This window comes from Vidua chalybeata, chromosome 13, assembly GCF_026979565.1.
Source record: "Vidua chalybeata isolate OUT-0048 chromosome 13, bVidCha1 merged haplotype, whole genome shotgun sequence".
In the NCBI taxonomy this organism is placed as follows: Eukaryota; Metazoa; Chordata; class Aves; order Passeriformes; family Viduidae; genus Vidua; species Vidua chalybeata.
In genome coordinates, this window is record NC_071542.1 from 18,870,804 (window position 1) to 18,891,104 (window position 20,301).

The 20,301-nt window shown below is 42.0% G+C and overlaps 1 protein-coding gene across 18 annotated transcripts in view; it reads right to left on the reverse strand.

Moving 5' to 3' along the window:
* The window catches only part of MEGF11 (multiple EGF like domains 11), a 272,675-nt gene that overhangs the window by 249,209 nt on the left and 3,165 nt on the right, over positions 1–20,301 (reverse strand). For 13 of the 18 annotated variants that reach the window (XM_053954348.1, XM_053954349.1, XM_053954346.1 and 10 more), the window contains 4 exons: positions 19,364–19,544; positions 17,863–17,976; positions 17,031–17,121; positions 7,575–7,727 (listed from right to left, as the gene is read on the reverse strand). The gene's annotated coding sequence lies outside the window, so the exon portion shown is untranslated. Of the gene's footprint in view, positions 1–7,574; positions 7,728–15,482; positions 15,535–17,030; positions 17,145–17,862; positions 17,977–19,320; positions 19,545–20,301 lie in introns of all 18 variants that reach the window. The other 5 variants (XM_053954347.1, XM_053954351.1, XM_053954350.1 and 2 more) reach the window with 5 other exon arrangements.

Genomic DNA, 20,301 nt, shown 5'->3' on the forward strand with positions numbered 1-20,301 from the left:
TACAGCTATCAAAACTCATCATGTCTAAACTGAAGCTCAGAGTTACAAATGATAATTTTCAAATTTGTTCATTCATTCATTTACCATAAGGTTTTTAGTCTTTCTTCACAAGTAAAATGAAAACCAGGCATTATTATGAGAGGATGGGATCCATCTCGCCAAAGGGAAGTACAAAAGTTGGATGCCTGGCCTGGTCTGGTCAGGACCAGCACACTGCCAAGGACTACCTAGACCTCCATGGAGGAAGGGGGCAGGTGTCATGTCCAGAAGGTAACTCATCCTAAAGGTGATATCCCCTGCCAAAACAAGCCTCCAAAAACCCAATCCTTTGCAAATAAATATCAGCATAGAACTCCTCTTTCCTTGGAGTTTCAGAGCATGACTGGTCAGACGGCGTTTGGAGAAAACATTGCATAAGAACACCACAAAGTCAATTTTCTCATGCTTGAATTGTGTCTATAAAATAACTCCCTGGTCCTATTTGGTTGATAAAATGCCTATGTGGAATATGCAAGGAAAAAGAAAGTAGAAGTGGGGAAGGGGTGAAGAACATTGCTATATCAGATATTTTTCCTCAGTTTGAGGAATGGTAGGTGTTATGACTTAAATGGTTTTGATTTGGCATATCCATTTTAAAGCACAGAAGTTAATACAAGTTCAAATTATTCAGCCAGCACTTCTTTAAAATGATATTTACGGCTTGTGCATTTAAATGAAGGCAAACAAAAGTAAAATTTATGCTACAATAAAGTATTATTTTCTTAATTCTTTAGCAGAATTAAGCTAGCTGTGGCAAGTAGATAAAAGCCCTTTGAAAAGTGAAACATTGCTGCAGTTTGTCTTGTCAAGGCTCCTGCTTCTAAGAATATTTATGGTTTTCCTGTTCCTCGAGAACCATAAATGACACAGCAGGTCAACAAGGCAGTTTCTACCTCTGTCTGGATATTTCCATCCAGAACTAGAGGATAATTCAGTCTCCATCCCCAGGTAACCCCAGCCTCTCTCTTTCCACTGCTTACAAAGGGCTTAATTCTGGACTTCCTCCTGAGAAACAAATTCCATAGCTTGTGCTAACCCCATGACTTGGCCAGGGGTGTGGAATGAAAATGAAAGCAGCATTTCCTGGTGCATTCAGAGTGCAGGAATCAGCCCCAGCACACAGGGGGCAGGGGCACTTTTCTGGAGTGACTGCCTGTCAGTAAGTACTAGACTGTGATGCACAACTCACATGACACACTGTCAGAGAAGTCACCTCCCAGTGTCCTGTGCTGTGCCAACAGCGTGCTGGCTGCTAAATGACTTTACATTCTTCTTTATTTTTCTGCAGAGCTTATTTTAGAAAGGTTGTATATCAATCTGGAAAGTGCTGTGAACATGATGTTATCATAATGGTACCATATGCCAGTTGACTACTTACAAATCATCCATGCTTCCCTCACTTGGTAGATTTTAAAAGCATGATAAAGAACTTGATTCTCCTCATGCCTTCACTGGATTTATATCAGTGCACCTCCGTGTTTTATACTGGTAAAAAAATATTTGTATCAGAATCTCTACAAAGCTTTAAAGGCTCTTAAAACAGCAATGTCCAAACAATAGTTTTTACTATTCAAGTAATTGTCTCAAAACCAGATGTGAGTGTTAAAGACTTAAACATATAAAAAAAGTAGGATATGCTCCCAAAACACATTATCCATCCCTACAGTCTACAGAAATAGGTTATATCCTTTAACTTTAAAGCTCTTTAAAAAGCTTCAAACTTGTTAATTTACCTTCCTGGTTTGGGCCCTTTAGGAGGCCACTGTGAATTCCAGTACTCTACCTGATCATTTCTCTATAGCTTTTTCCTACTATCTGTGCCAGAGAAATCAGATTTTCATGTGTCCACAACACTCTATAAACCTTGCAAAAACTTGTATTCTGGAAGACTTGTGATAAAGTGAGAAGTTAGCAAAAATCTAGATCTTAACAAGGAATCCAAGATAAAAGTCTAAATAAAACTTCTGCATATTTGAGCTTAGGAGAACCTGAACCTATTTCCACTCATATCTACCAGTTAAATATCAAAAGAATAAAAACCAAAAATAAAACAAACCAAGCAAAAAAAAAAAAAAAAGCCTACACAAACTTGTTTACAAATTCCTCACTTGGGCAACCTGTCAGCTGTCATATTCTGGCAAGATTTATGGTGCCTTTTTGACCCTTTAAAATATTTTCAGAGTGACTATTAGTCCTTATAAAATGTTTTTGGTGAAAAAAAACTAGAAAATGAACTTTGTGAAGTTAGTGCACAGAACTATTTTCACTCAGCTACTCTCTCTTACTCCTCCTCCAGGCAGAGCACATGTTTAGCAATGAATCTCATTTCAGCCTCGTGCCTATTCATTCATTCATTAGCCTTTGTTCTCAGGCTGGTACCAGGAGAAATTCTCAGTGCTAGTTCTTACTGCAAAGGGAAAAGTGAGCCCTAAAGTTCTGCTCTCGTTTGCAATCTGATGTGAGTTGGGTGAGCTCTTTATTCCTGCTGCATTTCTGTGAGCGGGCTAAGTGGTGACCTTCATCTTGTACCTCTCTGCCTCTCTCAAAAAGAAGCTTTCATACAAATTTCAATAGCTTCCCTTTAGAGCAGCAGCCAGACTAGAGAACCTGCCTGGAGGTCTGAGCTCTACTGGTCAGATACAGGTGTTTGCAAACACACTCATCCTGGAGAATTCTTGTGTTTGGTCATCTTGACTGAATGCCTCAGATTCTCTGGGCTGCAGCCCACTCTCACAGCTACTGAGTCTGATCTTCACAGCGGTGTGGGATATTGTCTCTTCATGAATTTGGTACTTTATCTGTAATTCATAAGGTGATTGTCACATTCTACAAACTCTTGAACAAAATTCCTCCTCTCTACCTGCACACATCGATTGTACATTACTCACAGGATTCACAGAGAAGTGTCATATGGCTGAATTCTTCTGGCAATCTCAAACTGATTCTGTCTGGGATTTGTCTCCTCTGAGACTGGCTCTTTTAATTTTCTACAAGCTTTTTCATGTCTCATTCTTTAACATACAGAACTTCTCCACTGAGCTTTCAATCAGTTTTGTGCAAAGGAATATACAGGTGAATCTGGCAGCACGGTCAGTCTGCAGGGCATAGAAAAATGAGGGGGATTTTTTTCTATCTTTTCCATTAATATCTGAACAAGCCTTTCTGGGGGTGATTCATTTATTCACAATGGTAATTGTAAGTCTTTCTTTGATGCAGGGTTTTACATATTAGCCATTTTTTGTAATATGTGAGATAATCAGGGCAGGATGCTGTGGCTTTACAGGGATCCCAAATGCTATTTGAGACACATGAAGAAAACCAAGATATCTGCATTGGGCACCAGATCCAGTGCGTGTCTCCCAGGACAATAGAATTCTGGTGGAGCAGCAACTGGAGACCAAGCAGGATACCCTGGGAAATGTAAGGGGCTTATGAGACCTGAATCCTACAGGCATCTACAGTGTGGTCTTAGGTCCATCACCATCCCTGAAGAAACTCCCAGGGACTTTGGCTTTGAATTGGCCTCTTGCAGCCTCACAGGTTCCTTTGCACGGATATGCAAGGCAGAGAGGGGCAGTGGAAGTGCCTCCCATGTCTCCCAGCAAGGTGCAACCAGAACAGACACATTTGGATAAGACGACAATACGACGATAAATGTGTAAATAGGTAATTCAGACCCAAAGGGGGCCAACAGATGATGGTTTGGGGGAGCCCACCACACTCTGTGCACCTCTATTACACAAAGGCAATGGCAAGCATAGATGCTGCAATAAGAAAAAGGTAAAAACCAGTGCAGGCACCACACTCCACACTCCCCAGTGCCTGCAGCCCCCATGTTTCTAGAAGAAGACTTATGGCTTTTATATAAAGTAACTGTGAACTCTGTAAAATCTCCATTTAAATTCCCGACCCAGAGATTTGCACAGCAGTACTGCAAAAAGTAGTAATTACACGGAAGCTTTTTAATATGTAATGGCATGCAGCGTTTCCCTTTTTAAGCTGAACAACCAAAGTAGTATCATAAATATTATATTTATATAGTAACCCAAACCACATGGTTTTGAAAACAATAACCAAACACATGCTTTTCAGGAACCCAGAATTAGAAATGATTTCACATACAAGGATAAAAGGTTTGCAAGAATTGTGATCACGCTAGAGAAAAATAGTTTATGCTATTTCAGACTGTACTCAAAGGTATTTTCACAGCTCCAATATAATTAACTGTTTTTAGTGATTTATAGTTTTGCCGTATGCATTTGCTTAAATATTAATTCTGCTGCCTGGAGTTTAAAGCACGATGGATTGTTCAAAGTGAAAATAGCTGAGTGCCTCATTCACAGTAAATATGGGACTTCTCAAAAGGGACTGTTGGCTTCTGTTTGATTCTTTGGACAATTAATTTATATTTAATTTTTAAAAAACCAAGAGATCAAATTAGGTCTTTTTCATAATTAAAAGCTGGACCAATGCAATGCAGCCTAATAGTGTGTATTTAGCAGCCAATTTGGATTTTTAAACTAAAATTACAGAATTTTATAAAGTAGGTGACTGGAAATGACTGGAAATAAAGACAACATTGAGACCCTGTTTTGAAAAACAGGTCATGGCCACATGACCATTTTCAATGTTTCATATGTTGAAACACTTTCACTATAAGACTTTTGCAATTCTGTAACAAATTTACTGAGGTATCAACGAGAAGCAGCAATAAAACTGAACTCAAGAATCTGAACACTGAAGAAGCCTCCAGAGGTTGTTACTGACAAATAAAACTTGAAACTGATTTTGCAGACATATTTCACACATGCTTATTAGCATTTATTAACCTCATCAAAGACAATTTCAGGTGTCCCACTCCAACTTTAAGAGACTCCAGAGCAGGGCCCACGAACATCAACTTATTCATAAACAAGCACAGATCCACACTCTGTAAAAAATTGGCTAAAATCCAGCTCTGTGGTGAGGCTGTTCAGTCGGTTTGGTCACCTTTATTTAGCAGCACTATAACCAAGGCAATACACCTGAAAGAATCCATCCAGCAGGCACTAACTACTCTGAGAAGGAAAACTTGAGGGGTTTTATAACAAAGTAGACATGACAGGAAGGTCCAAACAGCAAAGCTCTGGATAGACTCTAGGAGACATCTAAGCATGGGAAGAATTCTGACTCAGACTTGGATATCCCAGCATAAATCTTCTCAGATTTCCTTAGCCCAATGATGTGAAATTGAGACCTAATGTCCAATCACCTAACCCTGAGATTTCTATTACCAAAATACAGGACTGAGCTTGACAGGGGGTGGGATCTCCCCCATCTGACAGGTCGTGGAAGGCAGACAGGCTGCTCCATTCTGGCTAATTTATGTGTTACATACTTCTGTTCTAAGTCAGGGGATAATAAAGGCGTGAATTGTAGCCTTCCTTTTAGTTAACTCCGGACTTTATTCCTGCGGGGGGTAGGACGGGCTAAGCCCATCGCGCAGTGATCACCGGGCTGGAGATTTAGATAACGAGGAGCGATGGCTGCCTTGGTTTCCCGACTGTTGATGCCCTGCCCACCCCTCTGGATCAATCAGGTGGCCCGTGCTTGCGCCGAGTGACCGGCACAGATAAACACAGCCACCAGAACTGTGCGCTGTCCCTGCGGACCGCCGCTGAGCGCTGCGTTTGGGAGCTGATGTGTGACACTCCCAAACTTCTCTCTTTGTTAGGAACCACCTGGCAGCGTGGCCAGAGTCCTGCCTAGGCTAAAGAAGGCAATGTTTGGCAGCAGCGAGTAGCACCAGTGAGAGTGAGATTCCACCCCCTTCCCAGGCTCTAGAAACGCAGGTGTCGCTTACATACTGCATCCTACAACTTCTCCATGCCCCAAACACCTTCTCCCACCAGGAGCCCCGGCAGGTACAGACAGAAGCCACTACAATCCCAGCAGCGAGGTGCCAGCCCGAGTCCACTCGCCCGCGCAGCGCAACAGCCCGAGGACGGGGACACGCGGGGACACGAGGGGACCAAATCCGTCTCCTGCAGCCAGAAGAAAGTTCGTGCCGATACAACACCCCAGTAAACCACGCGGGGGGCAGGAAGCGGCTTCTGAGAGAAGCGTTGATAGGGGAGAGTCCTAATAAAGCCGTAAGATCTCACCCACGCACACATCTCCTAGCTCAGCACTTCCAAAAGCACCAACGAGAATGCAAGGATTGAGGCAAGGGACTGGAGAGAGACTGCCTCCCCCCGGCTCTTCCTGGCTGCCTGGGCAGTTCCAGGAGGAGCAGGGCAGGGGCTTCGTCCCTCGCAGCCGGGGGTGCAGAGGATGCTCCTTGCCCAGCAGCAGCGCCAGGAACAAACGGGGCGTGGGGGGCCGCAGCGGGCACGGGGCTGCGGGCACGGGGCTCCTTCCTGTGCCGCGTCCCCGGCAGCGCCCAGCGCTTGTCCCGACTCGCACCTACCTCGGTGGGACCCGGCTCCGGCTCCGGCTCCCCGGGGCTGCGGCGAGAGACGGCGGCGGGAGGCGGCGAGCGGAGCCCGAGCAGCCTCGGCCGAGCCGGGGCCGCTCGCACGGGGGCACCGCGCCGGTGCCGCTGCCCAGGACGGGCGGGCGATGCTGCTGCGGGGGACTCCGGGCGCCTCTTTGGCTCTGTTAGGAAAGTTACCGCGGCCACACGACCCACCTTAAACCCGCCTCCCCGCAGGACCCGGGGGAGGGGGAAGGAAGAGGAGGGCGGGAGGAGACGGGGGTGGGGGCTCGGAGCCGTTCTTTTCCCGGCGCAGAACCAAGTCACAGCAGCATCTCTCGGGCAGTCGCTCCGGGATGCAGGGCTGGGCGCACCAGCGCATCCCCGGCTCTCGCAGGCGCTGGGCTGAGGCTGCGCTCCGCTCCCCTCCCCCTGGATTCTCGCTTTGACGTGCGGTACCAGCTTCAGAGCGCAGAAACTTTCCCGTTTCCTGCGGCGCTGACGCCGATTTTTGGCTTATTTGTTTGGTAATGGTTGGTTTGGCATCTCGCTATTTATTTAACCGTTTGTTGTTTCGGGGAAGGGGGATCTAGTCCTGATGCCTTGGGCTTTGTGTATGTGTTTTGGGGTTTTTTTCCTGCCCGGTTCAATTAAAATACATTCAGTAGCACAGAAGGACAAAGAATCAGACTGCCACCCCGGCATCCCAAGGTTGCCGCCCGAACATGTGGGAATGAGGAAGCAAACTATAGCCGAGGCAGAAACACTCGGTGGCTCAGCAGAGGCAGGAGATGGGGGGGGAAGCACGGCTCCCTGCCTCCTGCGGCTGAAACACCGCGATCTCCCGAGCAGAGACCTCTCAGACTCCGCGGATATGCTCAGAGGGAAATCACGCAAACTTCTGGACCCATTTCAAGGTGCCGGGTTTGCAAGTAGAGGCACGCACGCAGCTGGAGGAGCGGGCACACACGGGCAGGCACACGCACCTCGCAGTGCCTAAAGCAGGGCAAACGCTGGCTCGAGCAGATACCACGCGAGGTTCAGGGGATGCTAATGGGGAAAAGCGCCGTGGAAAATTTACCTCTTCTCTAGCATCCTCTACCGTCCAGAGCATCTGCCCTTGCACTGTCACATCGACTGCATCGCTGCTGCTCTCGGGTGGCTCAGTGCCACTGCATGCTCAGAGAGGCATCAGCCAGGGAATGAATCGCACCCCACGGTTGTCATTTTCTTCCTGAAAGATGTACCAGAAGTTACAAATGCATAATGATTAAAATCATTAGACCAAAAGGCTTGTGACAGGTGATTTGAACAGCTGCACTAACTTAGCTCTTAGCCAGCAATCTTACACTTGCACAGGCTTTTCAAGATGAAATGCTCTACTTGTGTTAGGTACTATTACTGATTATATTCTAATTAGAATAACAATGTTGGCTGTGATCCTGCTTCTTTAACATCTCAGTATGTAAGAAACACAAGACCAAGTCTCTTTTTGATACCAGACCAAAAGGATTGATTGAACGTTTTTTGTCACCGTAGCCACACGATGAATCCCCACATTGTACAGTATTTTATGTCCATATGCGGCTGCCAAAATCCTTTGTCCTGCACTGTGTGTTTCTTGGTCACGTGCCAGTGCATGACTGCAGGTGATGGCAGTGTTTCAAAAAGGACATCATTTGGGCCAGGACTGGTACATTGGCTCCATAAGGGACTCCCAAAAAACTCCCAGCCTCCCAAAAAACTCCTTCACTCCAGCATTGCCTTTGTGACCCCAGGTTCCCAGCCTTGCCACGCCTGGCTCTGCTGGTTTGAAGCATTCCTGAGACGTTGCACCAGCCCCCTGAGCCAGCAGCATGGGGCAGTGGAGAATCCCTGGGTGCTGGAGTGGCTGCTGGAGAGATTCCTCCTTCCCTACCTCTTTTCCAAGCCCAGTTCCGCTCCCTCCCCGGCTCCACGAGCTATTTTTCTTCATTAGCCATGGCTAAGGAAACCTAAGCAGGATCTGCAGCAGTATCTGGTATCTGAGGTGAATTCCTCACTATCTTTCTCCACCTGTTTTAAATTATTTTTTACCAAAATCCTAATGATGAATATCAATAATAAATTAGCAATCATGGTCATTTATTAAATTATTTTCAATATTTAATACAATTCAATAGATCAAATTTGAACTTGATTTATTGAATAAATAAAGATAATTAGGTTTTTTTGTTTGTCTAAGAATATTAAAAACCACCAGTTGCTCTATACTGATGGCATTGTTTAGAACTCAGTTTTGTCACTAGTTTCTATTTGGGGAACTATTTAGCATCCCTGATTTTCCTTTTTAAATGGTAAGAAATGCACAGAGACTAAACCAGACTGCTTAAAATGAATTAGGCAAGCCTGCTGCGACAATTTTTTTCTTTGTCTTTCAGTGTTCTCTGTAAAACTTTCCAAAGAAGTGGCCTGTCAAACTATGAGTTCTCTGGACACCAATGAAACCCAAGATATTACATTCTGCTCTATGACTTTTGACAGATATTTGAGGCAGAGCATTCAGCCCCACTCTTCTTGCTCATATAAAATCCCATCCAGCTCAGTAATTTCCCATGGAAAGTTCTGGCATTCTCTGCACTGTGGTTGTCTGCTTGCAGGGGCGTAGATGTCAGTAAATGCCAATGAATGTGGCTATGGATGTTTCACCATTTGAGGGTGACTACTAGAATACTCATTTCTTCTTGGTGTCTATTTAAATGCAACCCCCTTCTAAAAGACATTCAGCACTAGATTGCAGCACACTGGTTCTAGTTCAGTGCTTCTGTTTATAAAATGTGTAGTTTACAAAAAAGACAGAAAAAGACAGTTTGGTTTCTTTCTTATTATTGTTGACTCAATGAGTCTAGAGTTATAACTCTGTAAACTCCAGCTGAATCTTCAAGCTTAGCCAGACTCTTTCATAAATCAGATTGAGTTGTTGAGATTCTGAAGGACAAAATAACTCTCAGTTATGAGTGCACAGCTTCAGTTTGGTGAAATGATATCTGGTTATCCCCAAGAAACCTGAGCATCAACATGAAAATGAGAAAAGAATTTGAAAAAAATAAGGGAAAAAATAAAAAAAAAAGCAGGAGTGTATTACAAGAGTGACTCTGCACAGAAAACTGCTTAATAATTCTGCTGATAAAGTGTGAGCCAGAGAAGAATTCATTTCCCTCTCCCAGAGCTCAGCTGGGGTGACAGGAGTTTAAAGAAGAGCAGCTCTTTCATAAAGGTGAGCAGGTATGTCCTTCACACAGACAACAGGAGTCTGAAAACACTGAAGTCACTGCGAGCTCTGACGTTGACTTTTGGGAAGGCAGAATTTTACCCTTTGAAAAGATCTGCTGAGTAAAACCAGCCACTTGTACACGTTTTCTCTTCAAAGTCCATTCACCTTTCAAGAGCATTTTGCTGCTTTCATTTGCTTGCATGTCCAATTCAAAACTAGCTCCTATCCACTTTTTCATTTTCCGTATGCTCTTTGTTCTTAAAGGGGAAATTTGGCCTCAGAAAATAACAGCAAACTGAATCCTGCTAGTGTTTGTAAAAGCACAAGTTATCAACACTGGAAAATTATTATACTGTTAATATCAAAGCCCAAGAAATTAAATATGCATCATTTGTGTCTGAATAAACAATTACTATTGAAAATAATTCCTGAAAAAGAAAAACAAAGCTTTTCAGACATAACATGCATTTTAACTTGGTTTTTTTTAGAAAACCAATCAGGGTTTTAGTTTATGCATCATTCTGTTCCCCACAATAATACTCTGTCTGTGCAATCAGTGATGATAAATGGTACATAATTGTAAACTTGATATTGGTTTTCAATATTGAATTCATCATCCTGTCCTCTTAACACATATTAAATACTTTAAAGAATTTATGTATTTGTTTGATTTATCTGTGATTTTTTTTCCAATATGTAAAATTTATTAGTTTTCTAGTTTTGAGGAACTAAGAGTAGACAACATAATTAATAACACTGAATAATAGTGTTGGCCTCATTTATGCCTGACTCCCTTCTACCAATACAAAGTGTCCAAATCAAATACAAAGATATTAGTTGTAGGCAGTGTAGAAAATACAGTCTGAACTAGAGCCAGTTCTGCACAGGTTTTGTTTGATTTTCCCAATCCATCCCTGATCTGTCCAAATAAGGAGAGCAAGAATCACGTTCATTTATCTTTTCCCACATGATGGACCCATTACAAACACAAAGATTCACTCAAATTGTCCCAGTGCTCTTAAAGAATAAGTAATGAAAACATGATCAGAAAACATTAATCCTGCATTACAGTAGCAAAATATACAGGAATTGTTCATCTAATTCCAACAGACACTAAGCATTTAGGGCCTGGTTCAATCATGTCAATTGTTTTTTTCATTAACACAGCTTTTAAGTCTGCTCTCCAATCCTAATAAAAAGGACACTCAAAATGAGTTAAGAACTGGCCAGTGACCAAGAGGTTTGTGTAAATCTTGACCTATAGGAAGTCAAATTCCACTCTTAATCCTGTGAGTATGACCATCATTCTTAGTGGCTGTTATTTCTCTTAATCATGGTGTCTGCACTGCTCCAGGGCATGACATTATTTTCTGCTTAGTATGATGTAAATTTTAAAATCAACAATGGATTTGGTAAGGCTGAAGCAAATAATTATGCAATGATGCAAATGAAGCCATAGCCTTCATTCAACTGAACTGTAGTTGGTTATTTCAGGGAGGAATCTGATGCACTAACAAAAACAACAGAGCAATTCAGTTGTACATAGCTATTACTCCTTTTATTATAAAGGAAACTGGATAAGAGACCAGCCTCCCACAAAAGGGATGAGTGGAACTCTGTGCTGCAGGATGGCTGTGACAGCTTTGTTGCATGAACACATCAGCTCTTTGGATGGATCAGAATGGCCTGAGCATGTAAGAGAGCTCCATGGAATCCTGTGGCTGGCTCCAGGAGCTTCAGGGTGTAATTCTGTAGGAAACAGGATCCCAAGTACACCCTGGTATCCAGAATGACATTCTGCCTTTATTTGGAGCACATGACTCCAGTAAGTATTGGGGAATGATATCAAGATAGATTGACAATCACTCTGCAACACCTAAATTCTTACTAATGTTAATGAGAGTAATGCATATGAACTGAGAAGCCAAGAGGCCCCTCACAATGAAAAAATAGGAAAAGCAGCATATATAATACATAATTAACAGCAATGTCACCTAGGTCAGACTGCAAGTGTTGGCTTTTTAGTGCAAATTCCTATGTGGATAACTGTCGGAGTCCAGAGCATCCCTTTGGCTGCTCCGGATGCCTCAAGACCCTGGCAGGGGCTCAGAGACCTTGGCAACAAGTCAAAAACACCTGTGGCTTTGACTAAAATCTGTGGTCAGATTTTAGCCCATGGGAGAAGCTGCCAACTGTATATGAGGAATTACAAGCTAAAAGGGTTTGAGTAGTGTAATAAGGGAATTGACACAGGGTGAAAAAGTAGAATTTTGAGATTTTTTAGAATGTAATTCAGGGGTACAAGATGGAGGAATCTGGGCGTGCCCTAGCTTTTTCTTCTTTCTTCTTGTCCTCCATGTCTCAGTGTGATAGTGACATTTTTCTATTGGTCTAGGACAGGGACACACTGTGCAACATAGATTTTAGGTATTGGTACGGGAACTGTAAACATGGTACACATAATTTTGAGTATAAAATGTGGGAGACGCCCGGGGCTTGGGGCAGACTGCCATGGCTTCTGTACTAGGTGGACCTCGGCAGGTCAAAGAGAAACTATTATAGATAAGAAGACATAAACAACCTTGAAAACTCAGCTTCACGCATTCCAGACCTCTTCTTTGGCTGCCAGGCTAGGGAAAAAAGGACTTTCACACTGTTGGGGTCTTGCCAACATGACCCTGACAGATAACTGCAAGATGAGATTTTTTTCTTTTATCCAGAAAATTCACACTGCAACTGAAGCAAGAAACCAATAGCTTCAGAGCACACCTTCACCTTCTGGTTCTGAGAAAGAAAGGACAATTTCCTGCCGTGTTCCTGTGTGTCTGCAGGACATCCCTCCTAGTACTGCCTGGGGTGGAATCAAGGCTATGGGAGAAACACGAGCAATTCCCAACTTCCAACACCAAACAGGCATTTACAGGTTGAACATTATCAGCTGCATTTGTGATTGAGTCAATTATTTGAATATTTCCCATCTCCTGGGTTTGTATCGCTTTGAATTTCTCCTTCACCTCCACCTAAACGCAAATGCTGGAACAGCCCTGAGCAAGCACAGACCAAAAAAGGGGCATAGACCCAGGAGCTAAAGAAGAATCCTGATTCTCTCCATCTGCTTACACCAATGCAATGAGGTTTCCCAAAGTTCTGCTCCTTCACAATGGAACCCAAAAGCTGCTCTCCCTCAGAAAATTCCCATTTGGAGAAAGCTGACCAAACTTTCAAGGGATAGCAAACCAGAAATAGAGTTAAAATACAGACTGAAGCAGACCAAAGTCGGTGCTTGGTATTCTGAAAGAAGTCCACAGAATACATTCATTCAGATTTTATTTACAAATACTTCTAAATATGCTAGGGCAAATTTATGATCAAGCTTAGCTGTTTTCTTCAAACAGCTGTCTCCAGATAGACAGAATATTAAGGAGAGAACTTAAATCTGCAGGAAATGTAGTGTTGCAGCAATTGGCATTATTTGGACACATTGTGGAACAATGCTGCTCAGCTCTGCTTTTATCAAAAGAAATTTTGAGTTCACTGCTCTTGTACTCAGTGAGGAATGGGTTTGATTACAGAAAGAAGAGAGAAGCTGAAAGAAGCTGTGAATTTATCTTTAGGATCGATTTCTGCAGGAATTTTTACCATGAAGTTTTAGGAACTGGTTGAATGCCAGCACTGAATATAAACATTCTCTGCACTGAACCCCTTCTCTGCAAAAGCCAGAGTCCTCATTCCCAGTCCAAAACTCTGGCACTTGTGTAGCTCAGTGCTGTGGTCTCCTCTCTTCATCTGCAATGGGCTCAGCATGAGACTCCAGGAAAGAGGATCATTTGAATTTTTATCTGCTCTGCAAATTTTGTTACTGCTTTTATTCATCACTGCAGAGATGAGCAGCCTGCAAAGCCAGTCCACCTGCACAACACCTTATCCTGTTGCAGTGAGACCTGAGCATGCACCTTAGGCTGATTGTAATGACCCTTGGACTGGGCCACACATTATTTTATGCCTCACTTTCCTCCCTGCAATAGTGGAAACAGCATTTCATGTGCTGGATAATATTGACTTCTGCCCAGAAACTGTTTGTTTTGCATATGCTACAGAGATGAAAATTAAAATGGACATTTTGAAATTTTGAAATTTCAAGGAATTATGTTCATTGACGTTTACATGTGAAAAAGAAACCAAGCAAATCCTAGCAGCAATTCCTGAAAGTTCATTCCTGTTTTCAAAGAAAATCTAAGAAAACTTGGCTGCAGGTATTTCTTTTCATTTTCTTCTAGCTTTATAGTCATTCACAGAAGTCTAAGTCAGGATCTAGCAGGAGGAGTCGTACTCAAAATGACAGCCTGCCGAGATGCATTTATTTCTCTGGTTTGCCACTTTACAAGGGAAAAAAACACATTTCCAAGATATTTTTGGTAACGTATGACTAAGTAGCAAAATTAAAACTAGGAAATTAATAACTACATGGCATTTCAATCCCATCAACTCTAATCAACATAAATCCATTCTAATTAAAACCTGCAAATCCTGAGGATACCAAAGAGATAGCCCTCTGTTGTAGGGAGATGGCAGCAACAGGTACATTCCATACAAATGGAGAGGATGCAAATCTCTGAAAGAGGCAAAGATGAAGCTGCACTAGAAGTTGTATTTTTAGAATACCACTAGACCCTAATAGTCTCAAACTGGTGAAATAAAAAAAAAACTCATAAATTTTGCCCTTTAAAACTTAAAAAGCACTTTGACAATCTACATGAAGGAGCGTACATCTTTCAGGCTGAAAAGGGTCACTAACTTTATCACAATCATTCCTATAGTTTTAGAATATGATTAGCCCCTGCTAATCCCTAATTGGCAAAAACAAACACAAATTTTGTCCTTTAAAATTTAAAAAGCACTTGCACAAGCCAAACAGAGGATCTGAAGGAAGCGTACAACTTCACAGCCTGCAAAAGGTTATCAAGTTTATCACAATCATCAAACCAGAAATAGGACAGAGATACAAAGCGTGTTCTGATCAGAACGATGAATAACACACACCAGTTTAAAGAGAATAATAGAAATTATATAATTGCACCGGGGCCTTTGTTTCAAAGTCAAAACATCTCAGCTCTTGAGTCTGTCTTTAGGACTTGATCAAAAGCCCATAAACATTAACAAGATTCTTTGCACTGACTCCCTTGGGCCTTGCACATGTCCTTAATACAGCAGCTTCGTGCATCTTAAATCAGTTCAGGAAGCTCCTCATCTCTCCTACAATCCATTCAATCTTGCACTTACAAGTGGCATCAGCTTTTAAATACAAAACTACAGATGCCAAATCGACATGATTCTGGTAACTTCTCGTATTATACCAAGATCAATAATTCCCCTCTCCTCCTACTGCAGTGTCAGGGGAAAAGGGATCCAAAGTGAGCTTGGGTATGTGCTATTTGTGCACATCCAGAGCAGCTACTACTGACACTCTGGGTTTAAGGGGAGAACCCATCTTCACCCAGCTCTAAATCAGCTCTTTTAAAGAAGGCCTCTTTTGTCTGTTGGTGGTTTTCATCCCCAACCAGCAGAGTTTAAACAAATGCATGTGTTTGGCAGGCAGTGGCTGTCACCCCGCCAATTAGCTCAGCAGGAAGCAAACAACCTGCTGACCTTCCTGGGCCAGCATCTCTCCAAGGCAAGCAAAAGGGACTGTGCTCAGAACCTCAGTGCTGTTATCATTATATTCCATCACAAGCTTACCCTGCCATTCCCTGGAGTCACAGCAACAGTCCAGAGGCACAGGAGTGTAGAGCTGCAGGGAACCAAAGCCATCATTATGTCTGGTGGTTTCCAAACTTTATTTGTGAAATCATAACGAATGTTGTCTTTATCCTGTTTGCAACAGCCACTGACATTGAGGGGGTCTGGGGTCTGTGCAGGAGTCCTGACGGCTGGCAAGGATTTGCCAGATAAGAAAGCCTGGGAATCACTGATTTTACTACTGTGGCAAGGGACAAGTTACACCTGACTACTCTTAACATGTTTATTTCGCATTTTCTTACAAATTGCCACACAGTCTCTATGCACACTGTGCCAGAATTTAATACACTGATGTTGTTCAAGAATATTTAATGCTAGCTGTAGTTTCCTTTTCAAAACTGCAAGTTATGGTTTGGTTGGTTTTTTTCCTTGCAATGATGAAAAAATAGAACATCACATATATAAAGGCTTTGACAGCATGATATTTAGAAAAGCAAGACTATAAAATCTATCATTTTTATCCATCCTAGCCTGTTGTGATGTCCAGTGGTGATAGCTTAGTAAAATATCTACTCCTTCTGTGTTTTCAGTGGGAGGCTTGGCCTTTGCTTTAATATAGCATGGTCTGCAATCAGGATCCAGAACTGCAAGAGGACTTTGGTGGATAATGAGGAAGGCAGCTTCAGTAAGGTTCCTCAGCTCTGAGCACACACCCTTTTCAGGTGTAACTTTCATCTAAGTCTCCCCTGCATGTCATTCCATTGGATCAAATCAACAGGAGAAACTGAAAAATAGGCTGAGATAAAAATGTGTTGGGACACAGAAAGATGCTTTAATAGATAAAAAGCTACAGTCTCTTTTAGAAAGGATTTTTCCACTTTGTATTCCTATTGTCTGAAATCAGGCCTGAATAGAAGAAGATGACTTGATAAAATATAGGCAAAAAATCATATAAGGAAATAATGGAAATGCTGTTATGGATTTTTGTGAGTATAAATAGTTTCGGAAATGAAACTGTCAAGCCCAGCATCTGAAATGCTGTAGAAAAAAAGTCACTTTAATGGTCAGCCTGCTGCAACCACACAAACATTTCCTAGTTCCTTTCACAGCCCAGCATCTTGTAAATTTTTTTTTTTTTTTTTTAATCTGACATATGGGGAGACATTAGCTGGAGACTGAAGGAGACACAATCTAAAAGAGAAGCAGAAATGGATCAAGAGAAGATAAGGAACAGAAATCATCAACAGGAGATATTAAATTCTAAAAATGAGAATTGAAGGGATGGGACATTCTAGAAGAAAAAAAAAAAAAGGAAGGGTGGTGAGATAAGCTGGAAAATAACATGGTGAACTCAATTTTAAGCAAAAATATTAGACAGAAATAATCTGAGACTGCCCCTGCCCCTTCTCTTCTTCCATGCTTCTGAAGGTATGGGCTGCCATATCTGTAAGAGCATTCCTGGCACCTCAGAGTCCAGAACAGTTCTGTCCCACAGCTGGGGCTGCTCTTTGGCTTTCCTCTTGCACCAGCAGAAAACCTTTCCCTTACCTGCAGCTGCACCAGCTCATCCAACGTGGGGGACACCTGCTCACACTGGCGCTGTGCACTCCCTCCACACACTGCATTCTGCAATGTGCAGCTGGGGAAAGAGTAGAAAAATACCTAAAATAACCATCAGTGTAAAAAGATCAGGCAATCTCTCACTAAGTTAAATGAGCATTTTGGTATTTGATTGGCATTCTAATGTCCTTCATATCCTCAGAAAGTTCCACATCTTATCAGCTGCCACAAACTACTAGTTCAAGGTTGAATTTCTTCCTCTGGAAACATTTTTTTGTATTTTGTTTCTCTTAAATTTTATTACCCATTAGACTATTTCCTCATCATCACGGCAGCTTGGTCTCTTTCAGAAATATATATTGTATATAAGCCAGAAATATAAAATGTATAAAATCTGCCTATTATCTTCATAAAGCAGAATTAAATTTCCTATTTACATTCAAGGGTGATGAACCAAGAGAATGGATCTTTGGCTCAAACCCTGGCTGAGCCACTGAGTTGCCATATGACCCCAGGCAAAGGATCTGATCTTCTTTAATTGAAGCAGTTAAAAATTTGGCTAAGAAGCAAGACCTTTCTGAAAAGCATCAGCCTTTGACCTCAGCTTGCATGAGTATATGCATCTCCAAAGTCTCAGGCTGAATGATGCAACATGTTTTTTCAGTTATCTATCCCTAGAAGCCATGTGGTTGCTCACATCACTTTGTATTTTCAGCATAATAAGGAACTACACCATTTAGTGAGGTAGTAACAAGCAGCACTTTGGTGGTTCTGTCAAGTGTTTGTTACCTAGAGGACAGCTCTTGACCACCTGACTTACTTCAATCAGACTCGTGGGTGAAAGCAGTGGAGAGGAAGGAGCCTTGCATGCAGATCCTGCTGCCAGGAAAGCAAGTGAAGAATAAAGGTGTAATTTAGCTTGCAGGAGCTCAGCCTAAGTAGAAAATAAACATCAGTTACTCTTTTTTGTTCCCACAGTTGATGATCAGATCTTTCTCATCACTAAGACCCAGAGAGGGATAACTGATGTCCCTGAGGCCAGGATGAGCAGGGCCATTGGATGTCTCAGCTCTTAGCAAGGGCCAAAGACCCGAGTTCCTTTGACTCCACACTAAACTCAGTAGTCAGTATCACAACAAATTAGTTTTTTCCTCATTTGTAAAAGCAGCAGGCACGTGGTGAGCACACTCTCACCTTGCCTCTCTCTAATGAACCACTTTAGCCATATCAAGAATGAATTTTGCATAATGACTGCAATATGAAGTCGTATGGAGCCATCCAGCATTTGTGATGGAAGCCTTGAGGACAATGACAAAGGCACCCATTAAGGAGACGTTCAGCAGCTGAGTGTCCCAGTAGAGTTGGGCAAACACTGAAATCCATTTCCCTTGGATATTCATTTGAATTTTTAGATTAGTTTCTTTGACTGTTCACATCTCTTTTGTGCTCACTTTCCATGAATAGCAAATGAGCTTTAATAAGGGGAATAATCATGAAAAACACATTTTAAGCTTGAACATTTGCCAAATGAAAACCTCCAATTGCACAATAAGTGGTTAGCAGTACATATGTCATTTTATGACTTTTACATTCAATTAAAAATATTCACTGTTGGTCAGCTATCACACAGGGACATCAAGGAAACCCAAATAATATCACTACATACAGAACTGGGCAGCAGGTTAAAGTATTATTATGTACAATTAGGTATTCCTGAATTACTTGCTGGCTGAGATTTAATTCTTGACAATAATTATGAAAAAAAAATTTGAAAGCTTGAAATCTTGTATTCTCTCCTCTGTAGTTTTTTTTTTTTTTTTTTTAAAGAGTAACCTGTTATTTAGCCAGACCTGCCAGGCAATATGATTTGCCAGAGTTCAGAGCAGTTATGGGCATAAAATCTTTGCTCAAGGGCTTTTAGTAAGAAGAATTTAAGGCACCTAAGATGCACAGCTGCAGCCCAGAAATGCAGTGTAATACATTTTCTTTTAGTTTCCTTTTATACATCATTGAGCTCTCAAGGAAAACCTCTTATATCTCATTTGTAGAGCAAATCACAACTGTAGAGTTCCCCATGAGTCAACTCCATTTAATTTCTGCTGATAGGAGCCTAAGAGGGAATTAATCAGCTTCACCTAGAAACTTCTTGTTATTTTGAAAGCAGGGGGGTAAAAAGTCACCCTTGCTATTCTGTTTTCTATTTACTGGGGAATATAAATAAATAAACCTTAGAGCATGATACTGTGCAGCACTGACCCCAGACTTGAGCAAGATGTACCAGAGGGAGCACTCCCAATTTGGAAGTGGGTGGAAAATCTGACCTGTTGGGTCTTTCCATCTCTGACCACCATTATCCTCTGAACCCTGCAGGAGCTGCTCTGGAGGCTGAGACAACCCTGAGCATCATCTCAGTGCAAGGGCTCCCACCAAATCAAATGCATTTTGATGACAAATGATTGATATGGTGGCCTTCTCCTTTGATCCAAGGTGTTTTCATAATTTCTAGAAAAACAAATATAAGCATATTTTATGAAAGCAGAAAATCTGGACTACACCAAGTTATTATCAGCTGCAAACAACCTAAAGCTCCATGATCAAATCAAGTGTAACATTCTAAACATCTCAGCATAAAGGCTTTTTAGCCTTTAAATAATATTTAGGATCTCTCATCAGTAAATCCAGTGGGAAACCCTGGGATAAACTAAGCCAAGGTACAGAAAATAAGTGAAACGCAATAGTACACAGCTTTGCATTCCTGTGCTGTAAACTTTTGAACTGCATCCATGGAAGAAAAGGGTGGGGGAAAGAAGATCAAATGCATGCTATAATAAATATCAGGTATTGTGATAAACTGCTTTTATGCTTCAAATAATTGTAAACATTGTGTAGTTTCATATTCCTGACATGCTTGAAGAGATCAGCGAGCCTTTTTTTTTATTATTATTATAGAGCAGCATCGCTTTCTAGTTTATTTTGTGGAGAAAATTGTCTCTTTATGCTATAAACAACTCCAAGCAGTTTGTTCGAGGAAGCTGAAAGGTGGAATTTTAGCCCATTAGACACGGGCAGGGAAGCGAAAGTTCCGATTTCAACCCAAAATCGATTACAGAGCGTCCCCCAGCGGGAGTACCCGGTACTGCAAACGCAAAGGACTAAGGGGGTTTGGACGAACGGAAATCCAGGGAGAATATTCGGAAACCCAAAAATGCACGAATAAAAACTCGTTTTCGCTAAAATAAGAAGAACATTAGCATTCTCT